This window comes from Macaca mulatta, chromosome 5 (genome assembly GCF_049350105.2).
Source record: "Macaca mulatta isolate MMU2019108-1 chromosome 5, T2T-MMU8v2.0, whole genome shotgun sequence".
NCBI classification, from domain to species: Eukaryota; Metazoa; Chordata; class Mammalia; order Primates; family Cercopithecidae; genus Macaca; species Macaca mulatta.
Window position 1 is genome coordinate 63724001 of NC_133410.1, and position 16987 is coordinate 63740987.

Below are 16987 nucleotides of genomic sequence, written 5' to 3' on the forward strand. Positions count from 1 at the left end.
TCTTTGATCCTTAGATGCACGTTTTTCATATTTAAATATCCTCAACTCATCTATCTAATAATAGATGTCTTCTTACTGTGTTTAGATTAAATTTTAAAAATAGTGAATTTTTTATTAAATTGACATTTAAATGTCCTGTAAAATATTACATCATATTTTGCAGTGAAACAAAAGGGACATGTAAAAAGAAAAGCACAGGAAGAGAGTGGCAGGATGTAATTTTGATTTTAGTGAGGATATATTCATTGTCCAAGTAATGAAAGCAATGCTGTACTTTCACACAATGAAAAAGATAAACATCCATAAGAAAAGAAGCTGTGCTGTTTTGTGATTGAGATGTATAGAGAAGTTGTATTTCACATGGCAAGCAATGAACAGGAAGGTGAAAAAAATAATGAAATGCTTTGGAAAAAAATACATTTCAAAGCAATGAGATATATGACCCAACCCCACAGAGACATATATATAGAAAATGTAATGCTGATACCTCTTTTGGGCTTTTGAACTTCACATTTTTCTGTGTAGTATGATAAGGAAATCTTAGATGATATTTGATATTAGCATTATCATGCACAGTGCTTGTGCTATGTATTATTTCTATAACTCCTTAACCTACTTTTCCCTTCATAAATCATTGAATTTCAATTAATCAATGGTTTATTTAAGATATAATCAGTATAACTTTCCACAAGAAACTTTATGGCCATTCTTTGAACAACTTCTTCTCCTCCAACACATATATAAAGAGAACAGAGGGAATAAAGTTATTACTGGCAAAATTACCTTATTTCCAAGATTAACGATAAGCAAAGAATTCTTCTGAAAGGATCTAATGCCTAGACTTACAGCTATATAAACCTTTGAAAAATTCAGGGCCCTGTATCTTCAATCATATCAGTCTTTTCATCTGAGCAGCACTAGTAATTTATATGGTTACTCAAAGAATTAATGGCTTTCATATCCTTCATCATTTTGAGAAGTTTATAATCTTCTCTATTATAAAAAAAGGGATCACAGCACGACAGATTTACAATGTTCTTTATAGGTGTGTCCTCTTTATTTCTTTAATTTAAAAAAGACATATTCCAGACTGCTAAAAAGCAATGCTTTGTCAATATAAATACAGTGAATGTTCGCTTTGCAGAATAGTAGAATTGCTTTTGTACTTCTATTGGAAAAATAAATTTTAAATATATGATTCACTTATTTAAGTACCTTATTCTCCTCATTAAACTTGCGCATGAGACACACTGGTTCACTTGCAGAATTTCAGGAGGACAGAGATGACTCTGACATGATCCTTTTTATTGCTGTGTAGAAAATACATTAGGAGGCTGTGGAAGCCGTAAGAAAGGAGAGGTTAGTAGGTGATTGTGATAATCAATGAGAGATTATGGTAGTTTGCATATGGTAGTGATAGGGAGGGATGGTAAAAAATGAATAAGACCTACTTGATAGCACAGTAGTCAGTGATAACTTAATTGTATATTTTAAAATAACTTGAAGAATGTAATTGGATTATTTGTAATTCAAAAGGTAAATGCTTGAGGGGATGCATACTCCATTCTCCATGACGTGCTTATTTCACATTGCGTGCGTGTATCAAAACATCTCACGTACCCCATAATATATACATCTACTGTGTATCCACAAAAATTCAAACAAAGAAATGTTTGGATTCTAGATATATGTTGAAGTTGGCATTTCCAAAATACATTGTCATGTCAGCTATGGGGGTTTAAAAAAAGAGTATACTCAAGAAAGACTTTTAAGTGTTTTCCTTGCACAACTGGAGGACTGAAGTTTTGAGTTACTGAGAGGAGGAAGATAGCAGTAGGGAGAGATCCAATGGGGAGGTAATCAGTAGTGGAGTATTAGACAAGCGTTATATTTAAGTTGTTTACTGAACAGCTAAGTAAAAAAGGTGTAAATATAGTAATGATTCCATGTTTAATGTTTTGACAAATTGACAAATTGACAAATTGTTTTTCAAAGCAACGAAGCAGCTGTACTATGATACATTCTCACTAGCAATGCAAGAGGGTTCTGATATCTTCAGATCCTCATCAACACTTGTTTTCTGACTATTTTATTCTAGCCATGTTTTTAGGTGTGTGAAGTGATATCTCAATATGATTTCTATTTGCATTTCCCTGATGACTAATGATGTCAAGCATCTTTTTGAGCTTATTGGCGATTTGTATATCTTGTCGTGAGAAATGTCTGTTGAAATCTTTTGCCCATTTTTAAATTGTGTTATTTGTAAGAATTCTTTATATTCTGAATACAAGTCCTTTATTCAATATATGATTTGTAAATATTTTCTTTCATTATATGTGGACTGTCTTTTCATTTTCTTGATGGTGCTTTTTTGATGCACAAAAGTTTTAAAGATGTATGGAGCTCCAATTTATCTATTTTTTATTTTGCCATTTGTGTTTTTGGTGTAATATCTGAAAACTGCATAATTCATGGTTGTGAAGATTTAATCTTGTGCTTCATACTAAGAGTTTTTATAATTTTTAAATAATTTTTATAATTTTCTAATTTTCACTCTTACATTTAGGTCTATAATCCATTTTTATTAATGGTTAATAGTTAGGAGTTCAACTTAATTATTTTGCATGTAGATGTCCAATTGTCCCAGTACTATTTTTTGAAAAAAAAAATTCTTTCCCCATTGGATTTCTTTGCATTCTTATTGAAATTCAGTTGACTATAAGTGTAAAGGCTCATTTCTAGACTCTCCATTCTAATCCAATGTTCTATATGTTTATCTTTACACCAGTACTACAGTGAAATATAGTAAACTTTGAAATTCAGAAGTATAACTCCTCCAACTTTGTTTTTCTTCTATATGACTGTTTTGACTATTCCATACTCCTTGCATTTATACAGGAATTTCAGAAACAGCGTGTCAAATTTGCAAAAAGAGAAACTGAGGTTTTGATAGGAATTACATTAAATCTATAGTTCAATTTGTGGAGTATTGCCATCCTAAAATATTAAGTCATCTGGTCCATGAACATGAAATACCTTTTCATTTATTTAGATCTTTTATAAGTTATTCCAACAATCTCCTTAGGAATGTGCCAGGTTTATTTAGATCAAGGATAAAGCGAAGGTTTAGAGAAGAAATTTAGAATATAATATGTTTACTGGTGACTTATGAGTGTCATAGGATATAACTTAAGGGACTCAGGAGATGGGAAGTGCTTCAGACAGTTCAGAAAAATAAAATACATGGATATGTATGAAGATTAGGGTACAGAAAAAGAGGAAACATTGGGAAATCTGTGTTGTTTGTGAAGGCTAAAATAACAACGACAAAAAAATAGAAATAAGAGACATGACAAGCTTAGTCCTGATGGTTGGCAGGAAGAGGGTGATTAGGTTGTGAGCTCTGGACAGAAGCTAGAAAAAAGTCATGTTTGCCAGGAGCAGATAGCATTTTGTGTCTCTCACTTAACTCTTGTGGATGAAAAGTTGAAGGCAAAAGGAAGTCTTTTCAAGTACACAGTAGTGGCTCCCTCTTAACTCTGCAGATGTAGTTTGCTAAGGTAAGGTCATACTTTGAGAGTGTCCTACTTCTTTGACTATTTCTTCCTGCTCTCTTTAGTGGATTCTTACCTCTATGCATGCCTACCAAACATTGGTGTCATCACGTATCTAAATAGTAACCCACAAGCAGTAAGAAATCTGGACTTGAGAATCAATGATATGTGAAGGCATATTTATGTGAAATATTAGTAAGGTTTTTTTTTTCTTTTCTCTCCCCATTTTTCCTTCAGGAGCCTCTCAATTTGAGCTATGAGTTATGAGGGTCTCATTGCCCTTAGAGGTTGCACGTAACTGTCAAAATAGAAACCCTTAAAACTGTGTATTATATATCAACTGTACCTCATTAAATCTGTTTTTTTAAGAATAATGGAACAAAATCTTAGCTTTTAAACTAAATAGTCAGGCTCTCAGATGTAATTAAAAAAAAAACTTTAGAAGTATATGAAATCATCAGGCCTATTAACAGACCTAAGGTGGGGAAAAGTGAGAGAGATGGAAATGCTATTAGAGAGTTAAAAACCACTTGTGAGTGAGAACATGAGGTGTTTGGTTTTGAGTGCAGCAAATCACCATGGTATGTGTATACCTATGTAACAAACCTGCACATTCTGCACATGTATCACAGAACTTAAAGTGCATATGTATATTTAAAAAGCTATTGTTTTTGATACTACATCCTGTCCCTCTCGCTTACCCACAAACAGAGCCAAGCTCCAGCCTAATGGGAGATGACACTCTTCTTTCTCAAGTGAGGTTGGGGTATTCTAGTGCATTTCTTTCAGGGTCTAGACTGCGGAGATGAGCGCCCCTGCAGAGACTTTCCTGTGCATCTTTGTGTGTCATCTTTGTTCAAACTGGATATATGGCATGAAAGAGTGATGATTTCATACTTCCACAGACAAAATGGGGTATGGGAGAGCATTCAAATTTTCTTCTGCACATATCATTTTCAGCCTGAAGTAGGGTACAAAAATTACCTGATATAAAGAGTGCTGGTGGCTAGGCACAGTGCCTCACACATTGGGAGGCCCCAGTGGTAGGATTCCTTGAGCCCAGGAGTTTGTGATCAGCATAGGCAACGTAGTGAGACTCCATCTCTCCTTAAAAAACAACAACAACAATTAGTTAGGCATGGTGGTGTGTGCCTGTAGTCCCAGCTACTTGGAGGCTGAGGCAGAAGCACTGCTTGAGTCCAGAAGGTTGAGGCTGCGGTGAGCCATGATTATGCCACTGCACTCTAGCCTGGGAGACAGAGTGAGACTCTATCAAAAAATAAAAAAAAAAAAATTAAAAAAGAAAGAAAAGAAAGAAAGAAAAGAAAAAAAGAAAAAAGAAGTGGACACTCCGCAGGTATCAGACAAGGATGATGTGGTCCTTTTAGGCTGACCACAATGGAGTGAAATAACTAGGCCTATGGGCCAGTTGAGAACAATTACACATCTTTAAAAGCAAGAATGCAGACTTTGGCCAAAATATATACACCTTATCAGAGGCAGGATGTTACCTCAGTATCTAGTAAAAAGAGGTGATACTCAGGGAGGAGAGAAGGAGAATCCTTAATGAGTCTGAATTTTAGCTACATGTAAGTGAGGCATCCCCCAGATTGGCTGAATTTACTTGGAACAGACTAGACTAAGTTTTCTACTCTGGGAACTCAGGAAAGAAAATAAATTCAATTATAGGACATATAATAGTGGTCTTTTTCATAGCTATTGTGGTTATGGCCTTTACATCAGTGTTAAATGTATGTGGGTAGCCATGGAATTGAAATTTTGTAGAAAGTCTGTGTTTAGAAAGAAAAGAAGAGGATTGAGGATTATTCCATGATGATAAGATGTAAAATAAGATAAAGCCTTTAACATATCCATGGATTTATCAAAAAGGGGTCACTGGTGACCTTAATAAGACAGTTTCAGAGTAAGAAAAAGGTAAAAATTAGACTGTAGGGGCTGAGGAGTGAATTTTAAATGAAAAAATAATTACTGCTGGTGCAGGCTTCCTGATAAAATTTGACTATGATGGAGAAAAAATTACAATTCAAGGCTAAGAAAATCAAGGTCTTTGATATTTCTTTTTCTTTTTCTTTTTTTTTTTTGAGACAGAGTCTCGCTCTGTCACCCAGGCTGGAGTACAGTGGCCGGATCTCAGCTCACTGCAAGCTCTGTCTCCCAGGTTTATGCCATTCTCCTGCCTCAGCCTCCCGAGTAGCTGGGACTACAGGCGCCCGCCACCTCGCCCGGCTAGTTTTTTTGTATTTTTAGTAGAGACGGGGTTTCACCGTGTTAGCCAGGATGGTCTCGATCTCCTGACCTCGTGATCCGCCCGTCTCGGCCTCCCAAAGTGCTGGGATTACAGGCTTGAGCCACCGCGCCCGGCTGATATTTCTTTATAGTTTATGTTTTGTTAGAAAATTTAGCATGTTCAAGTGATGACAGGTGGAATAGAGATCTAGAAGTTGAAGATAGAGGATAGTAAACAGAGATGGTCCTCAAAAAGAGGGATTAATCTTACATAAAAAATAAAGGAGAGGAGTGTGTGTGGATATACAAAGTGCTACATTCTGTGATTTGGTGGTTGAATGCTTTCTTGTTCAAAACTATTTTTCTGTAAATAAGGAAGTAGGTTTGAGGGTTTGAGTAGAGTCATCTAATGTAGAGAACTGGAATTCCCTCATGGCGTTTTTTTCATAATATACTATTATATTTAATTGCTACAAAATTTTCCTAATTGCAAGTCTTTGTTATAGTTTTTCATTATAAAATATAATGCTAATACGAGAAAGTACCTTAAATATAACTATTGAGCAAACACCGATGAACCATAGGCCATCAGTTCATTAAACATAGAGCATTGCCAACATCTTCGTGTGTGTCTATGTTTTCTTATACCCTCCCTAATCTCTAGAGACAACTGTAATTACTATTTGTTTTCTTTATAGTTTTAACACCTCTGTTGCATCCCTGATGAACATATTTTAGCTTTGCTTATTTTTGAACATTATATAAAGGAAATTATAATGGCATGTATTCTTTTTTATAATTTGCTTCTTTTGATCAATATTAAAATATTAAAATTCATCCACACATTGTGTGCAGTTTATTCATAGAAACTACATACATACAGAAACATAAACATGTATATATATGTTTGGGTGTATATATATTCAAGGCGTGAGTATTTTATTGCTTATTTGTGGCTTGTATTTTTGCTATCTTTACAGAGTATGCTGATGAACAGATATTCTTAATTTCAACACAGTCGAAATCATCACTAGTTTACTTCAGGTTAAAACTTTTCCTCTACTTAAATGTCATCAAGATATTCTGCAATGTCATATTCCAAAAGACTTTAGTTTTCTCTTTCACATTTGGGTCCATAACAACTATAGAGTTGAATTTTGACCTGATATTGAGTAGAAATCCAATTTAATTTTTTTCCATATTTATAAATAATTGGTTAACGGTATTACCATGAAAAAAAACTGCAGCACTAACCCTTTCATAAATTGTGTCCCTATGCATGAGACTGTTTTTATGTTTGTTTTTCTGTGCCATTGTTTTTTTGTTTGTCTTTTCAATACCAGAGTTTTAATTAGTTATAGATTTATAATAATTCTTGTTATCTTCTAGAATAGTTCCATCAAACATACATTTGTTTATGTTTATTGATTTTTCCAGGTGATTTGATTTTATCTGACAATGTAGAAATCATATTGTCAATTTTCAATTACCGGTTTGAATTTTGGAAACATATTATTGTATCTACATTATCAAAGTTCCCAATCCATGAGCATAGGATCTGCAATTTTTTGATGTCTACTTTACTGAAGGTTTATAAATTTTCCCACAGAAGTCATGCACTTCTTTTGTGAGATTCCCCACTCCTAGATTCTTGGTAATTTTTGATGAAAAGGTACATTAAAAATGTTATTTTGGAACATTTAAAAATTTAGGTAAAATTTACGTACAGTAAAACATATACAATATCAGCATACAGCTTATTAAAATATTATATTTTTATATATCCACGTATTTGCTTAGGTCCAAGATGTAAACCAGTTCCTTTCTCCAAGATCACTGTCAGTTTTCTAAAGTGATTATGTCATCTATGCATCTACTGGTTTTAGTTCCGGTTAGTCCACAACTTTATCAACATATGGTGCCATTAGTTTTTTTGCCACTGTGACAAACGTGTAGAAGTAACTAATCGTGGTTTTAATATCCATTCTTATGGTAAGCAAACATGTAATCAGCTTCCCTTTTATTGGCCACTTAGTTATGTTCTGTGGGAAATGACAGTTCACATATTGCACCTTTTTTATTGGTCTGTCTGTAACTTTATGGTCTGTGTGGGAATTGCTTATTCTTTCCATTTTCCAAATCTGTGTGTTTTCTCCAGATACACTGGTTTCCTCCCACATCTCAAAGATGAGCAGGACAGGTGAATTGTCTTCTCTAAGCTGTCCCAGTCTGAGTGCGGGTGTGAGTGTGAGTGTGCCCTGAGTTGGGATGACATCCTGTACAGGGCTGTTCCCACCTTGTGCCCTGAGCTGCTGGGATAGGCTCTCACCACTGAAGCTGAAATAAGTGAGTTGGAAAATGAATGAATGAATGAATGAATGAAGACAAATTATTGAAAAATAAAAATTTTAAAGGATATAAAATAAAAATGGTAAAAGGTCACTTAAATGCACAACAATAAACAATGTGGTACAAAAGAGCTCAGCAAGACCATCACGTTAATTATTGTTTGTTTTGAACTGCATGGTGGTAGGAGGTGCTCCTTGCAATTTTTGTTTTGCAAACATTTACATTTTGATCTAACCTACCACCACCATGACTGCCATTGTTCATTGACTCACCAAAAATTGGGTAAATAATTTTCTTATTTGTTTTTATAAATCTTTCTTAAATGTATGCATAGCTCATATTTATTTCAATGTTTTTGTGACCAGAAATATGCCATGGGAAATTTATGCTTTTTTCTTCTATCAATTGTCCTACAGTAAAATTGGTTTTGTTACACATCTTCTTGCTCAAAGTCGTAGTTTCCAAGAATATAACCAAGATGTTAAGTGAGGACTTGCTATATATTATTAGCTGACACTTAAATTTTGTGTTAAAGTATGTTGAAATTCCCTTGAACTATTTTCTTTTAAATTTTATTTATGTATTTATTTTAGAGACTAGGTCTTACTCTGCTGTCCAGGCTGAGTGCAGTGGAATGATCATAGCTCACCACAACCTCAAACTCCTGGGCTCAAGCCATCCTCCTGCTTGTGCCTCCCTAGTAGCTATGACTACAGGCATGTGCTACCATGCCCTGCTATTTTATTTATTATTTTTTTTTTTTTACTTTTTTTAGAGAGAGTTGTTGCAGGAAGTCAGGGACCTGGAACAGAGGGACCGGCTGAAGCCTCGGCAGAAGAACATAAATTGTGAAGATTTAATGGACATTTACTAGTTCCTCAAATTAGTACTTTTATAATTTCTTACACCTGTCTTTACTGTAATCTCTGAACATAAATTGTGAAGATTTCATGGACACTTATCACATCCCCAGTCAACACCCTTGTGTTTTCCTATGCCTGTCTACTTTAATCTCTTAATCCCCTTATCTTCTTCATAAAATGAGGAGGATGAATGTCGCCTCAGGACCCTGTGATTGTGTCAACTACACAAATTGTTTGTAGAGCATGTATGTTTGAACAATATAAAATCTGGGCATCTTAAAAAAAAGAACAGGATAACAGCGATGTTCAGGGAACAAGAGAGGTAACTTTGAACTGGCTGCCAGTGAGCCGGACGGAACAGAGCTATATTTCTCCTCTTTCATAAGCAAATAGGAGAAATATCACTGAATTCTTTTTCTCAGCAAGGTACATCCCTGAGAAAGAGAAAGTGCCCTGAAGGTAGGCCTATAAACAGCCCCTTTGGAAGTGTGTGCCCTCTTTCATGGTCGAAGCTGAAGGGATGAAATAAGCCCCAGTCTCCTATAGCCCTCCCAGGCTTATTAGGAGGAGGAAAATTCCCACCTAATAAATTTTGGTCAGACAGGTTGTCTGCTCTCAAACCCTGTTTCCTGATAAGATGTTATCAACGACAATGCGTGCCTGAAACTTCATTAGCAATTTTAATTTCGCCCCGTCCTGTGGTCCTGTGACCTCGCCCTGCCTCCACTTGCTTTGTGATATTTTATTACCTTGTGAAGTATGTGATCTCTGTGACTGCCTCTTTGTGCACTCCCTCCCCTTTTGAAAATCGCTAATAAAAACTTGCTGGTTTTAAGGCTCAGGGAACGTGAGGGATCCTGACGACCTGTGATGTCTCCCCCGTACACCCAGTTTTAAATTTCTCTCTCTTGTGCTCTTTCCCTTAATTTCTCAACCCAGCCGAGACACTTAGGAAATGGAAAAGAACCCACGTTAAACATCGGGAGCGGGTTCTCCCGACAGTCTCACTATTTTGCTCAGGCTAGTCTCGAACTCCTGGCCTCAAGAGATCCTCCCACCTTGACCTTCCAAAGTGCTGGGATTATAGGCATGAACCACTGCACCTGGTTCCCCCAAACTCTTTTTCACAGCGCTATGTTTTAGGAGTTTTTTTTTTTAGCACCTGTTTTATCTTACTTTTGATTTTTTAAATTCACTTATTTTCTGCTTAATGCCACCGTAATGTAATTTCAGTGAGAGTAGACTCCTTGCTATTGTCTATGCCTAAGTTCCCAGTATGTAGAAAAGCTCCTGGCACAGAGGAAATGAAAAAGCTCTTTGTTGAAAGAATATCTTTGGAGCAGAGCTCAAGGAATAGCAAGGTAAGGTCTGATTCCTTTATATATATATATTACTTAAGTCTATGACTTGTGATTTTGGGTCTTTTATTTTGCAGAATAGATTAACTGTTTTTTGATGAGTGGTAAAGGGTGTGATACCATTGGTAACACACATTTGGTAGAAACAGAGACATAACAGGCAAGCCAAAGTGAAAATAATAACCTTGACTCTTATAGGTGAGTCTTAGAAAAATGGAATAAAATGTAGCAATAAATTATATGCTTGCAAGAGAGATTTATTAGTAAAAGCAAAGCAATTCACATCCCAAAGTCATTTGTCATTCACTTCTGTTAACGTGTACATGGTATAATCCACAGATGCTATCATAGTAGGACCAAACTTCTGAACAAGGAGTATTGAGTAAGATTTTGATTTGTTAGAAGTATACAAGTCAGTATTTTGAAGGGAGATGTTTCAGGGATCCATATCTGAAAATTTGAATATATACAATATATAATGACTCAAAATTTAAAGCAAAAGTTTCATTAATTTGATTTGATTGCCCTTCAAATTATCTCCACCCTCCACATACCCACAGTATTACTAATAGACACAATACTATTGTAGAGAGAGTAAGTGCTACACTTTCTCCTTTATATTTCCCAAACTTCCTTGCAGGGAGTGTGAAGGCATATGTCTAGTGCTGACCAATGGGCTGTGATAAGTTGTGTGTGCCATTTTTAGGCTATGGCAATTCAATAAGAATTTGTGTTTTTCCCTATCTCTCTCTTACTCTGATACGGAACTTTGGAGGTGATGTGTTCCAGAGGTAGCACATGAAATTCATATATCATACCTGCATTAGAATATCAAGTGATGTGAAGAAGAAATAATCTTAAATTGTATATGACACTAATATTTTGAAGATTATCTATTACCATGGCATGAAGCATCTATATGAATAATACAGTGATTATTGATTTATGTTTGAATAACGGTACGTTTGGCAAACACATATGCACATAATTCTTTTTATTTATTTATTTATTTTTAATTTTTTGTCTGTCACTCTGTCACCCAGGCTGGAGTGCAGTGGCCCGATCTTGGTTCACTGCAAGCTCCGCCTCCTGGTTTCACGCCATTCTCCTGCCTCAGCCTCCTGAGTAGCTGGGACTTCAGGCACCCGCCACCAAGCCCCGCTATATATATATATATATATTATTTTTAGTAGAGATGGGGTTTCACCATACTAGCCAGGATGATCTCGATCTCCTGACCTCGTGATCCACCTGCCTCAGCCTCCCAAAGTGCTGGGATTACAGGCATGGGCCACCGCACCTGGCCACAGATTTCTTAAAATGGGATACTAAGAACAATAATCATGTTATCCCTGGAAAGCATAATGCTGATATACATTTTTATAATGCCAGGGTACATTCATGAACTAGACATTTACTTATTTATTTGTTGCAAATATATTATCTCAATTATTACTCTATAATCTAGTAACACAAAGAGAAAATTTGGGCACCTCAACGACATGAGATACTGCAAGCAAGTTTCTGTCACCTGCTAACAATGTGGTTTCAGGCAAATTAGTCCTTTGCATCTCATAAATAAAATGAGACAGACAATACTAATGACTCTTGTAAAAACTATGTCTTAAGTGGTAGTTCAGATAAGAATGCTTAGAAAACAGGAGAAAATTAATATTTGCTTTTGAGAGTTCATTTCTGCTGATAGGTGGAAGAGCAAGTTGATGTTAATATGTATCTGAAAGCATGCTGAATCTGGAATTTCATTTTTATTTATGTATTAGATTAAAGAGCTAGAATAAAAATGACTATTTCATTCTTAATTATCTTTTTTTATGGTTTTATTTATGTAATACAGAGTTTTATTAAAGGAGAAACTGCCCACTGATTTTTTAAAAACATCTTGGAACAATAATAATTGTATTTATCACACACTTACTGTTTTACTTAATTTCATATTATACTTAAACTTCTATTGGTCTATACTAGTGTTAGCTCCACTTTATAGATGAGAAAATGAAGGCATACAGAAAGTCAGTAATTTCCTTGGACTATCTTTGCCACTAAGTGTTCATCCTGGGGTATGGGCCCACTTGGTCTGAATCCAGCATCTGGTATTTTGTATCCACAACATTCTATTGACTATCACAATTATTTTGTTTGAGTTTAATAACTGTATTTATCAGGAAATTATTCCAGAATGAACCATTACATTCATAGGTAAATTTTAAGTTACCTTGTATTTAGTGAAAAGGTTTAAAAAATGACGATCTCCCATATGCCAGAGGATTCGGTGAATTTTCTTCCGAAAGTGGGTGTTCAAAATGATCATCACTTAAATCAAGGTCACTTAAGTTCTAAGGATAAAATAGGCAAATGAGAAACAAAACGCCTGTGTTGATGATGAGAACGTCATTCTGACTCCTGCCTTGCTGATTTCAGTTCTGGAAGAATGTCTTCTTTCAATGCTCGCCAGGAGTGTTGCTACCAGTTCTTTCTTATATTAAGACGTGCTAAGTTTTTCATATAACCTTCCTTGCTGTACTCAGATCCCTTTATGTGTTCTATGGGCAGTGGGTAAGCAGGATAAAAACTCCCACCCTGACTTTTCCAGAAATTGGCAGGTGATGAAGACTGTGGATGAAGAAATTCTTATGAAACAGTATCTCCTATCCCTACTGAAGAATCTCTCAACTCCTCTGATACCTCTCAGAATGTTTCATGGCACTAGGTAGTATATTATATAATAATGGTATAATTGCAGAAACATCCTTGGAATAAAAATTTCTTTTTTAAATGAGGAAATTCACTAATTATCCCTGTAACTGAAATGTAGGATATCCATGCACTTGCTTTGGAAAGGATGTCTATATTGTTTTACACTTCTTGTTGTATTTTATAATAACTTCATAGATTCATTTTAGGCTAAATAATTCAGGTAGAGGAATATATTTCCTTGTGCAGACCTGTACAAAGATTATATGACAGAGGACATCTTCTCACTGGATTGCCACAGCAAAAGTGGAGAAGTTTGGTACTTTAAAATATCACTTGTGTATTTCCACACTGCATGTACCATTGGTCCATTTTCTGGTTATATAATAAAAATAAGTAAATTAACATTTCAGTCCGGGAAAAGCATCAAAACATGAAGGTAAGATTTAGCATTCATGTCGTCCTTGCACACACTCTGATTTAAATTCCAGCCCTTAAATTACAGCAATTTACGTATTGTATTTTCTCTAGATACAGCTTAATAGGAAATGAAGGATGCTATTTTTTCACTTTATATTAAAAATTTAAAGTTAATGAAGATACTGTTAAAAATTAAAGTTAATGAAGATACTGTTAATATTACCTTAAATTTTTTGATAGTGACCATAATTATTACACCAATTTTCATAAAATAATTTTTGAGAGTTAAGAATTGGGTTCTTAACTCTTAATGTGGAATTAAAAAACATAAAACATTAAAACATATTTAAACGTGAGAATGTTACGGTTCTACCTCTTCCCTGAATGAATCACAGTTGCATCAAACATCTCCCCACTAAAAACAAGAAAAAAAAGTGACTTACTTCAGTTAGTTATTTCAATAATATTTTAATATTTGCTATTAGAATCCATGATTATTTCTATTCATAATGGTTAGAGAATAAGTTCTTATTGATGTCATACTCATACATGTATTTCATAACTTGTCTAAATATGTAGTCATTTAAAAAAGATTATCCATTGTGATATTGGTAGAAAATAGTATTTTCTCCTATAATTTTTTATTTCAGCTTTGATTTAAGATTTTTACTAGGTATGCACATGCACACATATATACATACACACATATATGCATATGATAATATAAATAATGAAACGTTTTATTCAGGCTACTTGCAAGGGCCTCAAATGAGGCCTATAACTAAATTAGTCTGCAAGTTCTACAGCATAATATAGGAAATACAGTTCACTTTTTACTCAGATAACATGTGATATATTTGATATTTCATGGCAAACATCAATTAAAGTGAAACTATTAATACATTCAAAAATATGAAAAGTCTCAGAAATATAAATGTTGAGTAAAAATAGTAAGTTGCAGAATGATATACCATTTATTATATGCCTTGTTTATGTACATTTTTAAAACTCATAAAACTCTTTTATATATTGTAAGTGCCATATAAATGCATACTAAAATTTTAGAAAAAAGCTAGGGAATCATACATACAAACTTATACCTCTTTGAGGACCTGTCTTTCTGGCCACAAAAGAAAGAAATAGAAGAAAGAATGTGTAGTGGGTCATCTGGCAATTGCTAGAGAAGTATAGCGGTCCTTGCGGTTGATACCAGTGTGAAGTAGTGAACATTTCTTTTTTTTTCTAGTCCTTTTTTTTTATCCCCCCCTTTTTTTAAATTATACTTTATGTTCTAGGGTACATCTGCAGAACGTGCAGGTTGTGCACATGTATGTTTATTGCGGCACTCTTCACAATAGCAAAGACTTGGAACCAACCCAAATGTTCATCAATGACAGACTGGATTAAGAAAATGTGGCACATATACACCAAGGAGTGAACATTCCTTAATCATAAATGAGAATAGTTACCTTTCTGTGGAAAGTAGCACTGAATAAGAATCAGACACTTTCTATAAGCAACGACATTATATCATTTTCCAGTGGCTAAATGGAACACTATACAGTAAAGAAGTATGTAAGATGGATATAAACACACATACAAAACTGCAAATGTATCTTAATATTGATCAAAAGATATAATACTCCAAATAATCTTACAGTAGCATTTTTCAATAAAAAGCTCAAAAGTAGGCAAAAGTGAACAATATTATTTTATAGAATACGTTAGAGGTGGAAAAATCATTTTTAAAAGTAGAATGAGTTACCCTAATCCACTAAGTAGTCTTTAACTCTACATATAAGGAAGAAGGTGGATTGATAAAGGGGCATTAAACAATATATGCAGTGATGGAAATGTTTTATAATTTAGTGTGAAATTTCCAGATGGTGGTAGTTACATGTATGTTTTCTTTTGGATTATTTATGATAATACACACTTGTATGTAGTATTTTGAATGTGTTATAGACCTTACCAAAAATAGCCTTTAAAATATAAAATTAACAACATTTTTGACTAATTGAATGTAATAAATGGAAGCCAAAGTAATTGAGGAAGTTCCCAATCTTCCGGTTTGGATGACTTTTCTGTGTCTCAAAGCTGATGTCTGTTTACTAACAACAGTTTGTTCCACAGTGGAAATTACATCAATTCAAATGTTAGTGTTTACCTTTCACTCAATCTAACTCATCTCAGTGCAGTCAGGAGGAATAAAATGAACACTAAAAACAAAATATTATTGTAGTGATAGACTTAAATTTCATACTCTCACAACTATCAGAGCAAAACATTTTACAGTACCTTGTAGTAAAAGCAAAAACTGTAAATATTGCTCATGATAAGACGTCAAGTTTATTTTAAAAATCCCAAACTTTTCTTGGAATAAATTCTTTCTCTTGCCCCATGAAAAACATAACAAATGACTACATTCTAAATGTGATACTAAATACCACATAATGTCCCATTAGCAATTATAATTTGCTAAGACTTTGTAGCCTCTTGATGTTTATATTTTGATTCATCTTCTTCACCTTCCTGTTGTTTCTTATCCAGTCATATTTACAAATTCTTCTTTAAATCCTCAATTCATACAAAAAGCCTGAATTTTGACAACATAATCATTAAACTTGAATATCATGTATGATTACAAATTTATCATTAAATATTTAGAGGTGAATATTGCATATATCTGTGAAAGACAGATACTATAATAATAGTTTCAGATTATTGGTTAAGTCAAATTAAAGTTAGCTCCTACTGGACTCTAGAAGATGGAAGCAAACATCTCAAGTTAACAATTTTACTATCTAAGAAAGTTTCTCAGTTTTTGAGACCATGTCCTCATGGCTATACATAACAGTAATATTCTGATCCAAGGTAGGATATAGAGAAAAATACAAAATTATTTCAAAATAAAAATACTCTGAATGTTTGTAAAAATGTTTTCTTCCTTCACTCTTTGTTTGTTACTTCATTCTTTCCTGTTTTTTTTTCCTTCCAAAAATATTCACTGGTCACCTAATATGTCCCAGGCATTGCTACAGGCCCTGATAAAGCGCTGAATAAGACACAGAAATGCCTGTTTTTATGGAGCATATATTTTTGTGGAGGTAAGATGAGGGTAACAACAAACACAATACACAAATAAATCAAAAAGGTAAAAAGCAGTAATAGTAACTTCTACAAGGAAAAGAAGTCAGTAATAGAACGAAAAGCACTGGGTTGCAGAAGAGGGATGTATGTAGATAGAGTGTTCAGGGAAGACCATTCTGAAGCAGGATTTCTACATGAGACCCCCAAAGTAGAAAAGCACTTATTCATACATCAGGGCAAAGGTTCTTGGATAAAATCAAAACCAACATATTTGAAAAAGGAAAAAAAAAAAAAAAAAAAAGCTGCTGCACCAGGAGCGTGGGGCAAGATGGAGAATGATAGGGAACGAAGTTAGAATTAGTTCGCCCAGGTAAGTCTTGCGTCCTTGGAGAGG

The 16987-nt window shown here is 34.3% G+C and overlaps 2 protein-coding genes across 4 annotated transcripts in view; one reads left to right on the forward strand and one right to left on the reverse strand.

The window, feature by feature from the left end:
• The window catches only part of ODAM (odontogenic, ameloblast associated), a 33018-nt gene extending 28346 nt beyond the window's left edge, over positions 1-4672 (reverse strand). Inside the window, exons 1-2 of the mRNA XM_078001814.1 lie at positions 4539-4672; positions 1216-1334 (exon numbers count right to left, since the gene is read on the reverse strand). The gene's annotated coding sequence lies outside the window, so the exon portion shown is untranslated. The remainder of the gene's footprint in view (positions 1-1215; positions 1335-4538) is intronic.
• CSN2 (casein beta) overlaps positions 1-16987 on the forward strand; it is a 183136-nt gene that overhangs the window by 6473 nt on the left and 159676 nt on the right. The window contains exon 1 of one of the 3 annotated variants that reach the window (XM_078002659.1): positions 10240-10374. The exons of the other annotated variants lie outside the window; for them this stretch is intronic. The gene's annotated coding sequence lies outside the window, so the exon portion shown is untranslated. Of the gene's footprint in view, positions 1-10239; positions 10375-16987 lie in introns of those variants that run through there. 3 annotated transcript variants of the gene reach the window in all.